The sequence below is a fragment of the Eurosta solidaginis genome, chromosome 4, assembly GCF_040869045.1.
Source record: "Eurosta solidaginis isolate ZX-2024a chromosome 4, ASM4086904v1, whole genome shotgun sequence".
Lineage (NCBI taxonomy): Eukaryota > Metazoa > Arthropoda > Insecta > Diptera > Tephritidae > Eurosta > Eurosta solidaginis.
Window position 1 is genome coordinate 103,400,135 of NC_090322.1, and position 20,340 is coordinate 103,420,474.

General features: G+C 42.5%; 1 pseudogene; it reads left to right on the top strand.

Moving 5' to 3' along the window:
* The first annotated feature begins 300 nt into the window (after nucleotides 1–300).
* LOC137248637 (T-complex protein 1 subunit eta-like) overlaps nucleotides 301–20,340 on the top strand; it is a 528,633-nt pseudogene continuing 508,593 nt past the window's right edge.

Consider the following 20,340-nt stretch of genomic DNA (forward strand, 5'->3'; position numbering starts at 1 on the left):
CCCCGGTTTCGGAGTGACCCGGGGTCTTTTTTCGGTTTTTCGTTAATATCTTTTGAACGGGTAAAAAAAGTTAACTTCCGCTTTCGGATTCTTGATCCAGACGTGAATACACGTCTTTTGATACCTCAGTCGTAAATTTTGGCCCAAATTTCGGGTACCGTAAACTGCACTATTACCCTAAAATTTTCCCAAAGTCTTTAATATACAATGATTTTTGCTGTTTATTTCGAGAAAAATTTTTGATTTGATTTTTGTGCTCATCGAAAGAGTTCACAATTATATGGCACCATGCCACGAATTATGATAAAAGGTGGTGTGTGGAGAAACTCTGAGGTAAGCATTTGACGCAACTGGTTACTCTTGGCCGTTTATTAACTAAATTGATAACTTTCATGATGAAATCCTCAAAGCAGCTGTAACGAAATATGGCAAAAACCAGTGGTCACGTATTGCATCACTGCTGCACCGCAAATCTGCCAAGCAAAGTAAGGCACGCTGGTACGAATGGCTTGATCCTAGCATAAAGAAGACAGAATGGTCACGGCAGGAGGATGAAAAGTTTTTGCATTTTGCCAAATTAATGCCAATACAATGGCGTACAATTGCGCCGATTATTTCAGAGGGTTAACTGGCACCAATTGTTCACACCAAATTATTAGGTACAGGATTCGCCACGGGTAGGTGAGGTTGGCAATCACAACGCCTTGAATCATTTTGGTCGGCAGGTATGCCCCGGATATATTCTTGGCACTTGTTGTTGATGGCTTTTATGATGCCACCAACACAACCTGGACAGACGCCAATGCTCAGTCAACCACCCAAGCCGGGTCAACCCCCAATACCCGGGCACGTCCGGACGTCCTGGTTATAATGTATGCTAATACAACTAATAATTTACAAATTTGCTGATGATTATTTTTGTGTTATTTTCTTTAGCAACCACCTGCACCTGTTACTGGTAAATATCAACAGCCGCAACAGTATGATCAAGCCCAACGCCGTTTAGATCCCGATCAGATGCCAAATCCGATAAGCGTTATCATTGAAAATCAAAATAGCGCTGGTGGTGCTTTTATTACTAATGAACAGGGTTTATTACCACCATTGGTGACCACAAAATATGTGGTAGAAGATCAGGGTAACTCCTCGCCACGTTACGTTAGGTATCGATAATAGAAATTAATGTTTTGTTTGGCAATTACATTGATCTTTCTTCTTTGCAGGTCGTCTTTGTATTGCATACCTGCAACAGCTGATTTATTAAAAACAACTTTTACTTGTGTTCATATTCTTTCTCAGCAGAGCCAACTGAATATTTCCAACATTTGGGCCACACCGGACAGCGTGTCGATAAATATGAACGTCCTGAACTTGTATTGGGTACATGAGTTTTTGTGTAAAAAATGTTTGGGTACCGATTGCTCTCAAGGTAAACCTCAACTCATATCCAACATAAATGCCTCGCATTCAATTGTGGACGCTGTACGCACTACATTGGGTCCACGCAGTATGGACAACCATATTGTTGATTCCAGTGGTAAGGCTACAATTTCAAATGATGGGGCAACCATTATGAAACTATTTGATATTGTGAATCCAGTCGTAAAACTCTAGTACACATCGCCAAATTTCAAAATGCTGAGGTAAGTTTTTTGTTATATTAGAATGTGTAGAATAAAAATGGTTCTCTTATCAGGTCGGCGATGGCACCACTTCAGTAGTATTTTAAGCATGTGAAATCTAAAAATAAGTTAAGCCAGATGTTGAGGAAGGCGTGCATGCACGTATCATCATTAAAGCTATACGTAAAGCAATATAATTATGCATGCTAAAATATGACATGGCTGTACATGTCGAAGCGCCAATCAAAGGAGCAACAAAGTGCTTTATTGGAAAAATGATCTGCCACAGCAATGTCCTCCAATGTCCAAGAGTATCAGAAAATTGTTGATGCTGAATGGCGTATTCTGTAGAATAAACTAGCTAAGTAAGGCGCCAATGTTGTGTTTTCTAAATTACCAATTGGTGATTTTGCTTCACAGTATTTTGCAGATCGTGATATGTTCTGTGCTGTTCATGTACCAGAAGAAGATTGGAAACGTAGATTGAAAGCTTGTGGTGGTGCTGTTATGACTACAGCTAATGATATTAATTCAAGTGTTTTGGGTCAATGTGATTACTTTGAAGAACGTCAGGTTGGTGGTGAACGTTTCAACATTTTCCAAGGTTTGACATTAATTTCATTTTTATAGTTTATAATTATTTAAAGGTTGCGTTAATGCTAGAACAAGTACATTGATTTTACGTGGCAGTGTTGAACAATTTTTGGAAGAAACTGAGCTTCGTTACATGATGCTATAATGCTTGTGCGGCGTACAATTAAACATTATTCTGTTGTTGCTGGTAAGTCAAAATACAAATTGAAAAAAATGTCTAATCTTAGGGCCTCATTCTCTATTACGAAACGAACTTTCAGTGCGGATCAGAGACGAATCGCTAGTGTATTTGCACTTTGTTAAACAATGGCAACTTATCACTTGACAATAACTTTTGCCTTCCTGTTAGTTAGAAAGGTAAAGACCGAACGAAAGTGATAGAGAATACCACTGCTAGACGAAATCGTTTGGAGGCGAATCGTTCGTCTGAGCTATCGTTCGCAATACAGAATGAAGCCTTTAAATTGTTAAGTAATATAATGAAAATATTGTGTCCAAATACCCCCCAGCGGGTTAGGGGTCAGAATTCACCCGCGGTAGGTATACCTGTCGTAAGAGGCGACTAAAATACCAGATTCAAGGGGCTGTGTAGCGCACCCCTTCAGGTTGCCAGCGCAATATATAGCTTCTCCAAACCCAATTGCCAACCTCACCTATCCGCGGCGAATCCTGTTTCACTAACAGACGAGGACCTGGGGGGTGGGTGGGTGGGTAGGGGGGATGGCCTGGAGGTTTAATGTGGCCACATAAATGGTTCCCGAGATGGTCGGGCTAGCACTTTAATGGTGCTGTGTTACCGGAGCGTACCAGATCTGTATCCGGCTAAAGGACCATCACATCGATAACACTCCCCAAAGCCTTCTGGGAGCAACCTTATCCCTACAAAAACAACAACAACATTGTGTCCAAATCCCGAAAAAAACTATAAAATTTGTGTCAGTGAAATGATAATTATTGCTTTTGGTTGTTAGTTTTGAGGCATTGCCATCGAGTTCCTTCTGATCGTATATGCCGGTTCTTTTGCATTCTTTTACATGCATAAAGTGCCGTTGAAGCCTTCCTCACCCTCTCCTCTACGTTGAGCTTCCATGACAGCTTACTGTCTAGGATCATTCCTAGATATTTTGTGCAAGGTTTCTCCCGTAGGGTCGCCCCTCCTAACTTAGGCCTGGTCCAATTAGGGACCTTGTACCTCTTTGTAAACAAGACCATATGCAACGTCATCTGCGTAAACCGTAAGTTTTTCTGGTCCCTCGTAGAATCCCCTAAGCAGTTGGTTAATGACCACAGCAGAGGTGATAGCACTGTCCACTAATTTCGTGGCCGCGTACAATCCCCATTGCGATGTAATCTTACTGCAGTTTAACATGCAGTCGATCCATCTGGGTAAGGCTGGATGTACTTTAACGTAATTAAGACCATAAATAATCGCCCATTTAGAAAGCCCCGGCAATGCTTAAGAAGACTTCTAGAGCATATTCCTTATATTCCAGGGCTTTTTAAAAGGTTTTATTTAGCTTGAGTTGACAGGCTGCACGTCCGCATGCACGGCCGTTGTGAACGAATCTTGTAATTGAAATTTAAGTAACTTCCCGATAAGCTACAAGCTTGAAACTTGGAATATAGTTCAGAACCCGATGACAATGCAATAATAAGAAAAAAATCGCCGCTAGGTGGCGCATGGATCGAGATATTCACAAAAATCGCATTTGTGGTCCGATTTGGCTCATATTTGGAATACATATTACATGCAAGAATAGAAATCGACCTGTGAAAAAAATCGCCGCTAGGTGGCGCATGGATCGAGATATTCACAAAAATCGTATTTGTTGTCCGCTTTGGCTCATATATGGAACACATAATACATACAAGAATAGAAAGCGACCTATCAAAAAAATCGCCGCTAGGTGGCGCAAGGATCGAGATATTCACAAAAATCGTATTTGTGGTCCGATTTGATTTGGTCCATATTTGGAACACATAATACATACATCAATAGAAAGCGACCTATGATGCCCGTTTTGGCTCATATTTGGAACAAATATTGCATTCAGTCCAGTAGAAGTGGCATCAAAATATTTTGGAGTTGGAGGAGGGACAAGCATACGTGGCGCAGAGTCGAGTAAAGTCTTTGGAAGGATTGTGTATTGGGGACTTAGGTTGTTACAAAGGAAAGAGTCCTTGTAACAATGAGTCACTAAATGAACTAAATAGAATGAGAAATTATAGGCAATTAAATAAAGACTAAAAACTTGAAAATAAAATAATTAAAAAAAAAATTTTAAGTTAAACGGTTTTATTGAAAACAATACTTACATGAAATAATAAAAATACGAAAAGCTAGAAAATAAATAGGTAGGTCCTAGGTACTAGTCATCACACTCCTTATCAATCTAGGGCGTTGATCAGACAATTAAATAAAAGCGTTGGACGCGTCATATTTCTATTGATAGTCATAAGTAAAACCAACTGAACCTTAATCAGGTTATGCTACGCCTCACATTTTTAGAAATTTCACGCGCCCAACGCTTTTATTTAATTGTCTGATCAACGCCATATTTTGATAAGGAGTGTGATGATTAGTACCTAGGACCTACCTAATTATTTTCTAGCTTTTTGTATTTTTATTATTTCATGTAAGTATTGTTTTCAATAAAACCGTTTAACTAAAATTTTTTTTTGTCCCCCTCCAGCACCTTCATCGTGACGTCGTCGTCCTCCCCTAGCCCTTTTGGTTTAGAGTGTTCGAAGCCCCCTTCAGCCTCTTGTACCTGTTGTGCCGGGTGTTCCTCTGTGCGACTCACAGCACCATCTGGCTGTTGGTCCCCTTCTAACACATTCGGGGTGACGTGGGCTACCTCCACCTGTCTTTTTTCCCTTAGGCTTTTGAGGTCCTTTTCGACTTCGCCAACGTCCTGAGTCGCATATAAATTTTGCGTGTACCTAAGGACATTTTTCCAAGCTGCGCGTACAATATATCCTCCGCCTGCTTGTTTATTTGGAAGATGTATAACTGACCTTCCTCCGTAGGCCGAGATACAGTAAGTACCTTCCAATCCTGTGTCGGAATGTTCGGATTCTGATTCTGCAAAAGTCGCAGTGTATCCTCTGACTTCATCACGCATGGTATCTATACCTTAACTTTTGGTACCTTGGGGATTTGCGCTTTATCCACCATCTCAAAACGCGCGTTCGTGCCCTGCCTTTGGAGGTTTGGAACCACTTCCTCCAGCCACCACAAGCTCGCGATGTTGTCGCACGCTATCATCTTCATACCATTATACCATCCCCCGAATCAAAGGTTGGAAGGAGCTTACTTGGTTATTCCCGCATCATCTTAAGCATTAAGCTAATAAGCTCCTTTTCTACAGATCTCCACCTTTCACTAGTTATCTGTTCGAAAGGACTGCTACGATCAACCAGCGCCACAGTCAGTGACTGCTTTGCCACATCACTCATCTTCTCGGGAAAAGCCGGCGTCTTAGTGTTATTTCCCTTTGGCACCTCCGGGAAAGCCGGAGTCTTAGCTCCCTTTAGCACCTCCGAGAAAGTCGGAGTCTTAGCGTTATCTCCCTTTGGCTTATCTCCTACTTCCATAGTTGGAACTTCCCTCTGACTCGCAGCCTTCGAGGTAGTTGCTACCTCGCTATTGGGGCCCATCTGTCTTACAGCTTTGGGCCAACTTGCCTTGTCTATGGGACTGCCCTGCGTCGCGGCTCTGGGACTGGGCCCTTTTACCTCTTGAAAGCAGCCTTGTCGGCTTCCGCCGAACGTTGCCTTTTCATTCTGCCATTCGACGCTTCTTCCTCCTCATACCGGTTGCAGAACCGAGGGTTTCTCGCATTAAACTTTCTGAACTGCCTTCGACCTACTTCTACCGCCTCATGAGCCCATGCCAAGCGCTCGATCTCCTCTTCTGTTGGGTCCACCACTGCTCCCAAGCGTTGTACAATTCTTACTACTGCACGGTACTTCGAGAGTGCTCTTTGCTCCGTACCCTTCTCCACTCTTCTACTCCTTTTTCATTTGTGTGCTTCTCCAACACGGAGTTCATTGAATCAGCTCCCCGAGTTCGACGCACCGCTTAATGCGTATTTGTCGTCCTTGGCTTGCGGCTCAGTCCCTTCTTATCATCGTCCTTATGAAAATTAGGTAAAGAGTCGTCCATCTTCGTCGTACGACCACCAGCCCGACAAAGCGGGCTCAGCGGTCCAGTATTATATACGGGGAAAGAACCGTCAGTCACAGCAGCGCCCCTTACTGTGGTAAGGCCATCAATACTTCCCGAGGTGGTCCGGTATCAGGAAGGCTCCGTTCGAATACAGCCGAATTTATCCCCTGGCTACAAATCGTCCAATAGGCACGGTCCGCATAACACCCTGGATTAGGGGGTTGGCAGTTCTTGGTCACCGACATCCCGCCGCCCTCCTATGAGGCGAAACGGCGTAGATGCCAGTCCTAAACAGCTCCTCCTCATAGTCGGGCGCTATGGAGATCGGCTAAGCCCTCACACCAACGACGATTTTCGTTACAATTGCTAGTGCATGCTCTCCAAGATGTAGATCCTGATCGAAAGTCACACCCACAATTTTAGGGTGTAAGACAGTCGGTAGGGTAATGCCATATGGTCGACATTTGGCGCGGTCATGTTTTAAATAAGGTCACCGATGATATGGTCGGTGACAATATCAGGTTTTGCGAGGCGACAAAACTGGAGAGATTGGGGAGATAGCTGTTTATTTTATTACAAAGCTCATCGATGTAGGAAACAATAGCATAGGCGTAGAAGCAATAGTGACTCCTGGTGGTAAAGGTAGCTATTGATATGTAGAAGTTAAGCAGAAGTTTGAATATGAGTTTTTTTAAGTTATAGCAAAAAAAGCGTTGAGGATTTTTAATATCTTACCAGGTACCTTCGTACATGTTTCTAAGAATAAAGAATAAAACCTATTCAAACTCAATTTTCACCAGGACAAAGCCGCTGAGACTTCGCTAAACTTTAACATACAATACGTTACCCTATTTTAGCACAACTATCATTTTTTGATTTTATTAAATTTTATAAAATGTTTCTTCCTCTACAGTTCTATTTCGGTATTGGATGGTAAATAAGGCTCATTTTCTTTACTCCATGCATGCATGTATGGAGTACTCGCTATGTACCAACCGAGTACTCCAAAATTAACCACAATTCATACAAAAAATATGGTCCAATTAACATTGCGATGTCCTAGGTCTGGACCATATACTCCAGCTCCGCATTACATCAGAGTAATCCATGGAGTACCCACAGTCCAATAAACATCGTGTAGTGATTACAATCGTTAAAAACGAGCAATGATCGGCTTACAATGTGCTTGTGTAGAAACATAGTTGGTCCATTGCTGCATTACAGTGGAGTATAATGATAATGGTAAGTACTCCAGTGGACCACATGATCCAACGATTTTTGCAGCGTCTTGCTCAACTTCGTTCTGGATACTGTAACAGGTTAAACTCTTACCTATCCAGAATCAACCCCGACATACAAAATGTATGCCCCGCTTGCAATGTGTCCCCACATGACACCAACCATCTCTTTAATTGTAATGTGGAACCAACGCCTCTAACACCCCTTTCCTTATGGTCCACCAGTGTTGAAACGGCAAGTTTCCTTGGACTCCCGTTAGAGGATATTGATGACAATTTGTGATCGGTCGCGGCAACAACAACACAACGGTCATCTCTTTTTCGCCGAGTAGCGGCTCGTCCAACTATCTGTCGAAGACAGTATAATCATATATTTTGCCAACACAGGTTAGCGATGTGCTTGCACATGAAAATATTTCAATTGGAAAACAAAAACCAATTAAGAGAGTTTATGTTATTATTAAAGTACTTACTTTTCTTTATATCAACTGTATTAATTTAAGTTGCAATTTCATGTGCATATATAATAAGGGATGTCGTGATACGATTGCTGTCGGAATTAGATTTGAAACCAATCAATACTGCTAAGGGTTGCAGAATTATTGCTTGAATGATTAGATTTAGACCAATAATAAGTCTGACTCAATTGCAATTCGTACATTTTTAAGTTCATCCATTACGACAGCAATCGGATTCCACGACACCTTTGAATATTCTTGATCTGAAAAAACAGTAAACCTAATCTGAATTCTACTAAGCTTTAAGTTGTAGATTATTTAAGTAATTGGAGTTTTTTCTGAAGCTTAAAATTATTTTCTGTTCGCTTGGAAAAGATTTCAATTGGAAAATAAAAACCAATAAGGCGAGTTTATTTATTAATAAAATTCTTACTTTCCTGCTAGGGTTGCGGAATTATTGCTTGAATGATTGGATTTAGAACAATAATAAGTCTGACTCAATTACTAGTCCTACATTAGCCGTGTTTTTTAACACGCGAATATCCGTTTACGCTTAAACTTTATATTAACTGATAAGAGACAAACTATAAATACACCTCTGAAATTGCTGCGCATAAATTTTGTCCTACTAAATTTCAATACGCATTATACTCAGATGTAACTGAAATATGTGTCTTTGTTTCACCCTCTACACTAATTCTATGTATTCTATGTGTGTCCACAATTCATCGCAACTGATTCAGCTATATGTTATACCCTATGGCCATCAGAGCGTTGCGTCTCCGCTTTTCGGTACACCCTGTTGCTGTAGCTAGTTGTTTAACCACAGTCGCTAGATGGGTCTCCTAAGCATTATCTAAGCGTAGATAGGCGTTTTTTACACGCGCAAACGAAACGTATACGCGCGTGTTAAAAAACACGGCTATTTTTAAATTCATATTTTACTTTACTTTATTACTTTAAAATTCAATTACGACAGCAATCGGATTCCACGACACCTTTGAATATTCTTGATCTGAAAAAAAGAGTAAATCGAATCTGTTGTTGAGTAAATTGATTCAAATAATTTGAGTTTTTTCAAAAGCTTAAAATTATTTTCTGCTCGCTTAGAAAAGATTTCAATTGGAAAACAAAAACCAATTAAGCGAGTTTATTTATTATTGAAGTACTTACTTCTTTTTTTATAAACTGTATTAATATAAGTTCCAATTTCATGTAGATATATAATAATAATGAAAATAATAAATATTGAAAATTCAGTTTTTTTGGTTCATATTTTATTCATATGGCTGCTCCAGGTAAAGTAAATCTGCAGGTAAAATTCATGTTATATCGCGGTTATATAAATGGTAAAACCGCAGTAAAATTGATTTTCAAATGACTCAAAAATGTAGAGTGAAATGACGGAGAATATGACCGCCATTTGACGAGCATTGTGACGTGTGTTAGCAGCACAGTACTATGCCCACATCCTATAAGTGGTAGCGGAATGCACAATCACATAAATAGGTACGAAATGTGAAAAAAATCTACTCTCGCTAGTGCAAACGTGACTAAAATTTAACATGGGCCGTGACTGCACAATGACGGTCAAATGACTAGTCAAATGACGTGGAGCGTTTTTGCAGGGTATAAGCTTATTCATCGCATAAACTCCTATATAAAACTGGTCACTGCAATATATTTGAAATGTTTTTATAATCTTGTTATGGAAACGCATCTACAATGGATCAGCAAGGAAGGCAGTCGGCATGATATTGTGGTGCACAGTGGCTATTCATGTCGGCTGGGCTGGGATCTTGCCAACCTTACTGTCCTGCGCCATAAACAGAAAAAAGGTCATATCATGCGTTTAAAAAAACTGACAAAAAGCGCAGAACTAATTCAAAACGCTCAAATGGACTAAAACAACATCCGTCCGAACCGGATGCCACGGACAGACCGTTAAAACTTTCAACATTTGAAATTCAAAAAAAAAAATTAAACCGCAAAAAAAAAACAGCTTAATCGAACCGGAGTTGACCAGTTACCCAAACGTTCAAAATCCAAAAAAAAAAGCTAAAAAGGAGGAAAAGGAAGAAAGGGCCGAATATACATAGGGGGCGCCGCGGGTGTTTTGGCGCAGCCCGGTGCTGATTCCACCCTCAAAACCATGGACACCGACGCACCTATATTTCGGTGGCCACTTACCTAAGTTACCTAGTGCCTTCTAAATAAAGGGAGACGTCAGCATTCCCATTTATAGTACAATTTATTTAAGATACATTAAAAAAAAACAAGGTTACAAAGTTCATTTAAATTTTCCAGCTACTCTACTAGCGAAAAAGAGAATATGGGTAACCGCAAAGTTATAAATTCTTATTGAACGCTTTTAGCTCTAGATTTTAGTTGTAAGCTTATTGGTAAGTATAGATAATAATCCTAGTTATAATTAATAAAGGGGGCGGAAGAGTATATTAAAAAGAGTTGTTGTATTTTAGTTTATTTTATTTTATTATAGTTTACTTTATCTTAGTTTACTTTATTTTAATTTTGTTTATCTTATTTTAGTTTATCTCATTTTATTTTATTTTGTTTTATTTTATCTTATTTTAGTTTATTTCATTTTATTTTATTTTAGTTCATAGGTGATTGAACCTTTAGTTGATTTTATTGTAGTTTATGTTATTTTATCTTAATAGTACTATCGCTTCATTATCTTATTATATTTTATTATATTTTACTATGCTTTCAGATCAATTAGCAAAAAAAAATTAGAAGTTCAAATAAAAGTCTTCACGAAAGTTTAATAAATTCTCATAGTTTCTGTATTGACGAAAATCTGGAACGCAACCCGGCGGAGAATTCTCTTTAATAATTTCGAATATTAGTTGACTTCGTCAGCAACTCAGGCAAGTTGAGGTGCACATAAAATTCCCTAACTAGCAAACTCGGAGAATTTGTTAAGCCACATGAACCTTGACAGTATACGTATGAATCAAAACCGGATATTAGAATACCGGAAAAAAAATTTTCCCCCCAAACGCAATTAATAGGTATGTGGGGCACCCTGTGAAAACTTCTGTATAAATATTACATTATTATATTTTGACATTCTCTTTCTACAATGTACATTGTTTTTGTAAGCTTACAGTTAGCAAAACTGAACATTTTTTGATCATACGATTTTTGTACTCAAGCTGTAGAACACGCGCTAATTTTCCTTTAAAGAAAACTTTTAAGTAATTAAAGTTAAGGTTATCAATATTAAACCGACTTTTTTATTTACCGGAAAATTATCTCCCTAAGTGTTTCGTCAGGCAAGAACACTAAATTGAACAGTGGTAAGAAAATCTCCCACACTGGTGACCCCGACGTGATCCTGATTTACAACACACGTACACTCTAGTGTGCCCTAACGGAGTACAGCCGCAAGTTCCGTTGTAAGAAACACGCGTTTTTTTAGAAGTCTAGCATTACCGAAAATGCCTTCCGACCGCGGCATATCTTCACCACCGACGAACTTTCCACAACAACAAAATCAAAATGCGGCAGAAACGCAACCAAATGAGAGGCAGGCCGCAGTTATCTACGCCCGGCTGCCTGTCCCTGCAATGTCTAGTTCCAACATAGAGGCGTGGTTTACGTCTATGGATTTTTGGTTTACAGCCTCTGGAATCACCTCAGACAAACAAAAAGCAGCAACCGTTTTTGCAGCACTGGACCCCACTGTGGTTAGCCAATTGGCCCAAGTCATCGCCGACATGCCACAGAGCGACAAATTTGAATATGTCAAGACAAAAATCATTGAGCATTTCGCCGATAGTGAGCAGAGACGTTTCAATAGGCTACTATCGGAACTGCCACTAGGTGATAGAAAGCCTTCGGAGCTGTATTTCGAGATGAAACGAGTGGCAGGCACTACCCTGGGCGACGCTGCTCTTAAAGGACTTTGGACAAAACGTTTACCAGCCTTTGCCCAGCCGGTTATCGCTGCATCGTCTGGCACAGCAGCAGAATTCACGAAGATAGCCGATTCAATAATTGATGCCGTTGCTCCCCAACAAGTAGCGCAGGTACGAACCGATGCAGCTGAATTAAATCAACTTCGTACAGCAATAGAAGACTTATCCAAGCGAGTTGAGAGACTCAGCTCGAAATCACGCTCTCGCTCACAAACTCGATCAACACCGACAAAGTACAACAACTCGAAAAGCACGGGCCGGCCGCAACAAACTAGAAACAGAAGTACATCATCAGCCAATGCCGAATGTTAGTATCATCAGAAGTATGGCACTAATGCTCGCAAGTGCCGCAGTCCCTGCCGACGCCGACAACGATCAGTTCAAACAATAACAACAGATGCTAAAGATTGACTTGAAAAGCAGGTGACGAAATGTAGCGAAAGTTCTGTCACCGAACGCCAAGTTTTTCGCCTACAGGTAAGAGATAGAACAACGAGTACAATTTTTCTCATCGATACGGGAGCAGACGTTTCCATTCTCCCACTAACAACATTGTCATATGATATTCGTCCAACCGCCACAAAATTGTATGCAGCAAACGGTGCTGCTATAAAAGTACTAGGGGAAAAACGAATTAGATTATACCTAGGCCTTCGCCGCGATTTTGTGTGGTCATTCCTAGTCGCAGACGTCACACAACCCATCATCGGTGCCGATTTCATAAAATTTTATGATCTGCTTATCGATATGCGACGAAACAAACTTATAGATAAGTTAACATCTCTTTCGACATCACTAGGAGAATCGAACAAGTGCACCGCAGCATTAGTAAAAACATTCATAGGAGGAAATGAATTCGCAAATATTTTATCAGAGTTCCCGTCCATCACAAAGTTAGCACCGCTTGGATCCAAAACAACATCGACAGTGTTTCATCGCATCGAGACATCAGGACAACCAGTATTTTCGAGACCACGTCGCCTCTCGCCCGACAAGCTAGAAGCTGCTAAAGCAGAATTTGAATTTTTATTAAAGACGGGTATTTGTCGCCCATCTAGGAGCAACTGGTCAAGTCCGCTACATATGGTGAAAAAGAGTGATGGTACGTGGAGGCCGTGCGGCGACTACAGGGCGCTTAACGCACATACACTCCCGGATCGATACCCATTGCCCTATCTGACAGATTTTACCAACATTTTGCGAGGTAAGCAAATTTTTTCTAAAATAGACCTGCAAAAAGCATTCCATCAGGTGCCAATTTACCCTGATGATATTCCGAAAACAGCAATCACGACTCCATTCGGATTGTTCGAATTCCAGTTCATGACTTTTGGTTTGTGCAACGCTGCACAAACATTTCAGCGCCTTATAGACGAAGTCTTACGAGGTCTTAACTTCGTATTTCCCTACATTGACGACATATGTGTTGCGTCCGAATCAATCGAGCAACACCGGCAGCATCTGCGTTTAGTCTTTCAACGCTTATGCAAAAACAACCTCTCTATTAACTTTTCTAAATGCGAATTTGGTAAAGCTGAGATCAAATTTCTGGGCCATCTTGTCGATGCCCAAGGCATTAAACCCTTGCCAGAAAAAGTATCGTCGTTGTTAGAGTTCCCCAAACCAGCAGTGGCCAAACATCTGAAGCGCTTTATTGCCATGCTAAATTTTTACAGAAAATTTTTGCCACATGCCTTCGACTATCAAAAATATTTACAGAGCCTTATTTCAGGCAATAAGAAGAATGACCACACGCTGCTTGCATGGACATCAGAGGCTGAATCCGCTTTCCAACGTTGCAAAGAGGAGCTTGCAAACGCAACTCTGCTGTTTCATCCATCCCACGATGCCGAATTGTCTTTGCACATCGACGCCTCGGATTTCGCAGTCGGTGCCGCGTTGCATCAAATTGTAAACAGTGAATATCAACCTCTTGCTTTCTATTCAAAAAAATTGACGCCACCTCAGTGCAAATACTCTACTTATGACCGAGAGCTGACTGCCATGTACCAGGCAGTTTTACATTTTCGATATATGATAGAAGGAAGAAGATGTCACATTCTCACTGATCATCGTCCACTTACGTACGCCTTTGCCCAAAAGCTAGAAAAAACCGCTCCACGCCGAGCCCGACAGCTTGATTACATCGCGCAATTCACTACCGATATTCGGCATATAAAGAGCGAAGCCAACATTGCAGCAGATGCCTTCTCGCGAATCCAATCAGTTCACGGCACCATCGACTACAAAAGCGTAGCAGAGGAGCAGCGAAGATGAACTCCAACGCCTTTTGCAACTAGGTACAAATTCAAAAACCTCACTTATTTTAAAGCCTTTCATACTTCCAGATACGAATGTGAAGCTGATTTGCGACACTAGCACATCGCGTGTGCGCCCGTATATTCCGAAAAAATTCAGAACGCAAATACTTACGAAAATCCACAGCCTATCGCACCCCGGCGTTCGCACCACAACCAAGCTAATGACGTCTAGATTTGTTTGGAAAGGTATCAAAAGGGATGTAACAAATTTTGTTAGTAGTTGTGAAACTTGTCAACGGTCGAAGGTGCAGCGACATACGAAATCATCACCTGAGAAATACGCATTGCTACAAAATAGATTTTCGCACATAAATATCGACATCGTTGGACCTTTTCCGCTATGCGACGGGCAGCGATACTGTCTCACCGTAATAGACCGCTACACGAGATGGCCAGAAGCGATACCAATCCCAGATATGACAGCCGAAACTATCGCTAAAGCATTGACTACACATTGGATCTCCAGATTTGGTGTACCAGAACGCATCACATCTGACCGAGGTAGACAGTTTGAGTCAGCCGTTTTCAAAGAACTGGTTTCTACAATCGGGGCCAATCATCTTCGTACTACGCCGTATCACCCCCAATCCAATGGTCTCATAGAACGTTGGCATAGAACGTTTAAAACTGCCATCCTCTGTCACGACCCTGACAAATGGACACATTTTCTTCCAACGATCTTACTCGGCCTCAGAGTAGCATATAAACCCGATATTGGTGCATCGCCAGCAGAACTCGTATATGGAACGACGCTCAGAATTCCAGGCGAATTTTTTCAAACGACCAAATTACCCGTGCCGACCAGCGAATCGGTTCCAAATTTCGCCAAGCTATGGAAAAGCTAAGGCCAACGGAAACCGCATATCATTCGCCACCAGCAACGTTCGTTTCACCGAAACTGCTGAGCTCAACACACGTTTTCGTCAGAAATGACTCCATACACCCTTTGTTGACACATCCTTACGATGGTCCTTATGCTGTTACACGCAAACATCCAAAATACTTTACGGTCATCATCAAAGGCCACCCTAGCAATATTAGCATTGATCGACTTAAACCTGCTTTTTTAACAAACACCGATCTCGAAACGCCAGCTCATCCTGAGATAAACCAAACGCCGCAAAAACATATAGAACCGCCAACTCACTCTGAAACCAATCAGCAGCCACAAGAAAACATCGAAACGTCAATTAATTCTGAAAAAGGACAACCTGTACAGCGTTCCGACGAAAACCACCCGCACTGGTCGCCAGATTAATCTTCCTCAACGATACAGGTAGCTTTCGTCTGGTGGCGGAGTACTGTGGGGCACCCTGTGAAAACTTCTGTATAAATATTACATTATTATATTTTGACATTCTCTTTCTACAATGTACATTGTTTTTGTAAGCTTACAGTTAGCAAAACTGAACATTTTTTGATCATACGATTTTTGTACTCAAGCTGTAGAACACGCGCTAATTTTCCTTTAAAGAAAACTTTTAAGTAATTAAAGTTAAGGTTATCAATATTAAACCGACTTTTTTATTTACCGGAAAATTATCTCCCTAAGTGTTTCGTCAGGCAAGAACACTAAATTGAACAGTGGTAAGAAAATCTCCCACAGGTATTATAATATTAATATTATATGCAGATTACTAATATAAATACATATATCTTATAGGTATGTGATTTAAAGGTTTAAATAAAAATAAAAATAAAAATATATTCACAGATGTGCAAAGCCAAATCTACGCGACTTAATGTACGTACATACATTTTATATACATACATGGAATCATTCATTATATGTACCAAAAAAAATTAATTATCATTATAGAAATTCATATAATGGATTGATCCAAACGATTAAAAAAAAATTTGGCGCAATGTATTACAATATTTACAAATTTCTTCGTTGTTTTGTTGTATATTTATCTAGCCTTAGACACATGTGACTAACGATCTTACAATTCCGTATCACGGAACGAACTCACCCATTAGATGTTGTTGTAGCTGGTGCTGTTGCAGCAGGCCTATGTTCAGCGGCCCTGCTGGTGTTGTCATTAAGGGTGGTGGTGTTGCAGCAGGCCTATATTCGGCGCCCCTACTGTTGTTGTTGTAGCTGGTGCGTGTAGATGGATGGTGCCGCAGGAGGCCGTTTAGTTGGGCCTCTGCCTTATGATGTCACTGCCGATGCTGCAGGAGGCCGTTTAGGTGGGCCTCTGCTTTTATTTTTCACTGTTGATGGTGCAGGGGCCGTTTAGGTGGGCCTCTGTCCTTTAGTTGTCACTGCCGATGCTGCAGGAGGCCGTTTAGGTGGGCCTCTGCCTTTTATTTGTTACTGTTGATGGTGCAGGTGGCCGTTTAGGTGGGCCTCTGCCTTTTATTTGTCACTGCCGCTGCTGCAGGAGGCCGTTTAGGTGGGCCTCTGCCTTTTAGTTGTCACTGCGGATGCTGCAGGAGGCCGTTTAGATGGGCCTCTGCCTTTTATTTGTCACTGTTGATGGTGCAGGAGGCCGTTTAGGTGGGCCTCTGCCTTTTAGTTGTCACTGCCGATGCTGCAGGAGGCCGTTTAGATGGGCCTCTGTATTTTATTTGTCACTGTTGATGATGCAGGAGGCCGTTTATGTGGCCCGCTGCCTTTTATTTGACACATTTGTGGCTGCAGGAGGCCGTTTAGATGGCCCTCTGCCTTTTTATTGACACTGTTGATGGTGCACGAGACCGTTTAGATGGGCCCCTGCCTTTTTATTGACACTGTTGTGGTTACAGGAGGCCTTTTAAATGGGCCTATGCCTTTTTATTGACACTGTTGGGTTTGCAGGAGGCCTTTTACATGGGCCTTTGCCTTTTATTTGTCACTGTTGATGGTGCAGGAGGCCGTTTAGGTGGGCCTCTGCCTTTTAGTTGTCACTGCCGATGCTGCAGGACGTCGTTTTGGTTGGCCTCTGCCTTTTTGTTGACACTGTTGTGGTTGCAGGAGGCGTTATAGATGGGCCTCTGCCTTTTATTTGTCACTGTTGTAGGTGCAGGAGGCCGTTTAGGTGGTGCCTTTTATTTGTCACTTTTGTGGTTGCAGGAGGCCATTTAGATGGGCCTCTGCCTTTTTATTGACACTGTTGTAGTTGCAGGAGGCCGTTTAGATGGGCCTCTGCCTATTTGTTGATACGGTTGTGTGTGCAGGAGGCCATTTAGGTGGGCCTCTGCCTTTTATTTGTCACTGCTGATGGTGCAGGAGGCCGTTTAGGTGGGCCTCTGCCTTTTAGTTGTCACTACCGATGCTGCAGGAGGCCGTTTAGGTGGGCCTCTGCCTTTTAGTTGTCACTGCCGATGCTGCAGGAGGCCGTTTAGGTGGGCCTCTGCCTTTTATTTGTCACTGTATATGGTGCAGGAGGCCGTTTAGGTGTGCCTCTGCCTTTTAGTTGTCACTGCCGATGCTGCAGGAGGCCGTTAAGTGGGCCTCTGCCTCTTATTTGTCACTGTTGATGGTGCATGAGGCCGTTTATGTGGGCCTCTGCCTTTTAGTTGTCATTGCCAATACTGCAGGAAGCCGTTTAGGAGGGCCTTTGCCTTTTAGTTGTCACTGCCGATGCTGCAGGAGGCCATTTAGGTGGGACTCTGCCTTTTATTTGTCACTGTTGATGGTGCAGGAGACCGTTTAGGTGGGCCTCTGCTTTTTAGTTGTCACCGCCGATGCTGCAGGAGGCCATTTAGGTGGGCGTCTGCCTTTTTGTTGACATTGTTGTGGCTGCAGGAGGCCTTTTAGATTGGCCTCTGCCTTTTATTTGTCACTGTTGGTGGTGCAGGAGGCCATTTAGGTGGGCCTCTACCTTTTATTTGTCACTATTGGTGGTGCAGGAGGCCGTTTAGGTGGGCATCTGCCTTTTATTTGACACTGTTGTGGTTGCAGGAGGCCGTTTAGATGGGCCTCTGCCTTTTTATTGACACTTCTGTTGTTGCAGGTGGCCGTTTAGATGTGTCTCTGCCTCTTTGTTGACATTGTTGGGTGTACAGGAGGCCGTTTAGATGGGCCACTGCCTTTTTATTGACACTTTTGTGGATGCAGGAGGCCTTTTAGATGGGCCTCTGCCTTTTTATTGACACTGATGGGTTTGCAGGAGGCCTTTTAGATGGGCCTGTGCCTCTTTGTTGACACTGTTGGGTATACAGGAGGCCGTTTAGATGGGCCACTGCCTTTTTATTGACACTGTTGTGGATGCAGGAGGCCTTTTAGATGGGCCTCTGCCTTTTTATTGACACTGATGGGTTTGCAGGAGGCCTTTTGTATGGCCTCTGTCTTTTTATTGACACTCTTGTGGTTGCAGGAAGCCTTTTAGATGGGCCTCTGCCTATTGACACTGTTCGGTTTGCAGGAGGCCTTTTACATGGGCCTTTGTCTTTTATTTGTCACTATTGGTGGTGTAGGAGGCCACTCAGGTGGCCCTCTTCTTTTTATTTGACACTTTTGTGGTTACAGGAGGCCGTTTAGATGGGCCTCTGCCTTTTTATTGACACTGTTGTAGTAGCAGGAGGCCGTTTAGATGGGCCTCTGCCTTTTTGTTGACACTGTTGTGTATGCAGGAGGCCGTTTAGATGGCCTTCTGCCTTTTATTTGACACTTTTGTGGTTGGAGGAGGCCATTTAGATGGGCCTCTGCCTTTTTATTGACACTGTTGTAGTTGCAGGAGGCCGTTTAGATGTTTGTTGATACCGTTGTGTGTGCAGGAGGCCATTTAGGTGGGCCTCTGCCTTTTATTTGTCACTGCTGATGGTGCAGGAGGCCGTTTAGCTGGGCCTCTGCCTATTAGTTGTCACTACCGATGCTGCAGGAGGCCGTTTAGGTGGGCCTCTGCCTTTTAGTTGTCACTGCCGATGCTGCAGGAGGCCGTTTAGGTGGGCCTCTGCCTTTTATTTGTCACTGTATATGGTGCAGGAGGCCGTTTAGGTGTGCCTCTGCCTTTTAGTTGTCACTGTCGATGCTGCAGGAGGCCGTTAAGTGGGCCTCTGCCTCTTATTTGTCACTGTTGATGGTGCATGAGGCCGTTTAGGTGGGCCTCTGCCTTTTAGTTGTCACTGCCAATACTGCAGGAAGCCGTTTAGGAGGGCCTCTGCCTTTAATTGTCACTGCCGATGCTGCAGGAGGCCATTTAGGTGGGACTCTGCCTTTTATTTGTCACTGTTGATGGTGTAGGAGACCGTTTAGGTGGGCCTCTGCTCTTTAGTTGTCACCGCCGATGCTGCAGGAAGCCATTTAGGTGGGCGTCTGCCTTTTTGTTGACATTGTTGTGGCTGCAGGAGGCCTTTTAGATTGGCCTCTGCCTTTTATTTGACACTGTTGTGGTTGCCGGAGGCCTTTTAGATGGGCCTCTTCCTTTTTATTGACACTGTTGTGTTTGCAGGAGGCCGTTTAGATGGGCCTCTGCCTTTTTATTGACACTGTTGGGTTTGTAGGAGGCCTTTTAGATGGGACTCTGCCTTTTATTTGTCACTATTGGTGGTGCAGGAGGGCGTTTAGGTGAGCCTCTGCCTTTTATTTGACACTTATGTGGTTGCAGGAGGCCGTTTAGATGGGCCTCTGCCTTTTGATTGACACTGTTGAGGGTGCAGGTGGCCGTATAGATGGGCCTCTGCCTTTTTGTTGACACTGTTGGTTGTGCCGGAGGCCGTTTAGATGGGCCTATGCCTTTTTATTGACACTGCTGTTGTTGCAGGAGGCCGTTTAGATGGGCCTCTGCCTTTTTATTGACACTGTTGTGGATGCAGGAGGCCTTTTAGATGTGCCTCTGCCTTTTTATTGACACTGATGAGTTTGCAGGAGGCCTTTTAGATGGGCCTGTGCCTCTTTGTTGACACTGTTGGGTGTACAGGAGGCCGTTTAGATGGGCCACTGCCTTTTTATTGACACTGTTGTGGATGCAGGAGGCCTTTTAGATGGGCCTCTGCCTTTTTATTGACACTGATGGGTTTGCAGGAGGCCTTTTAGATGGGTCTGTGCCTCTTTGTTGACACA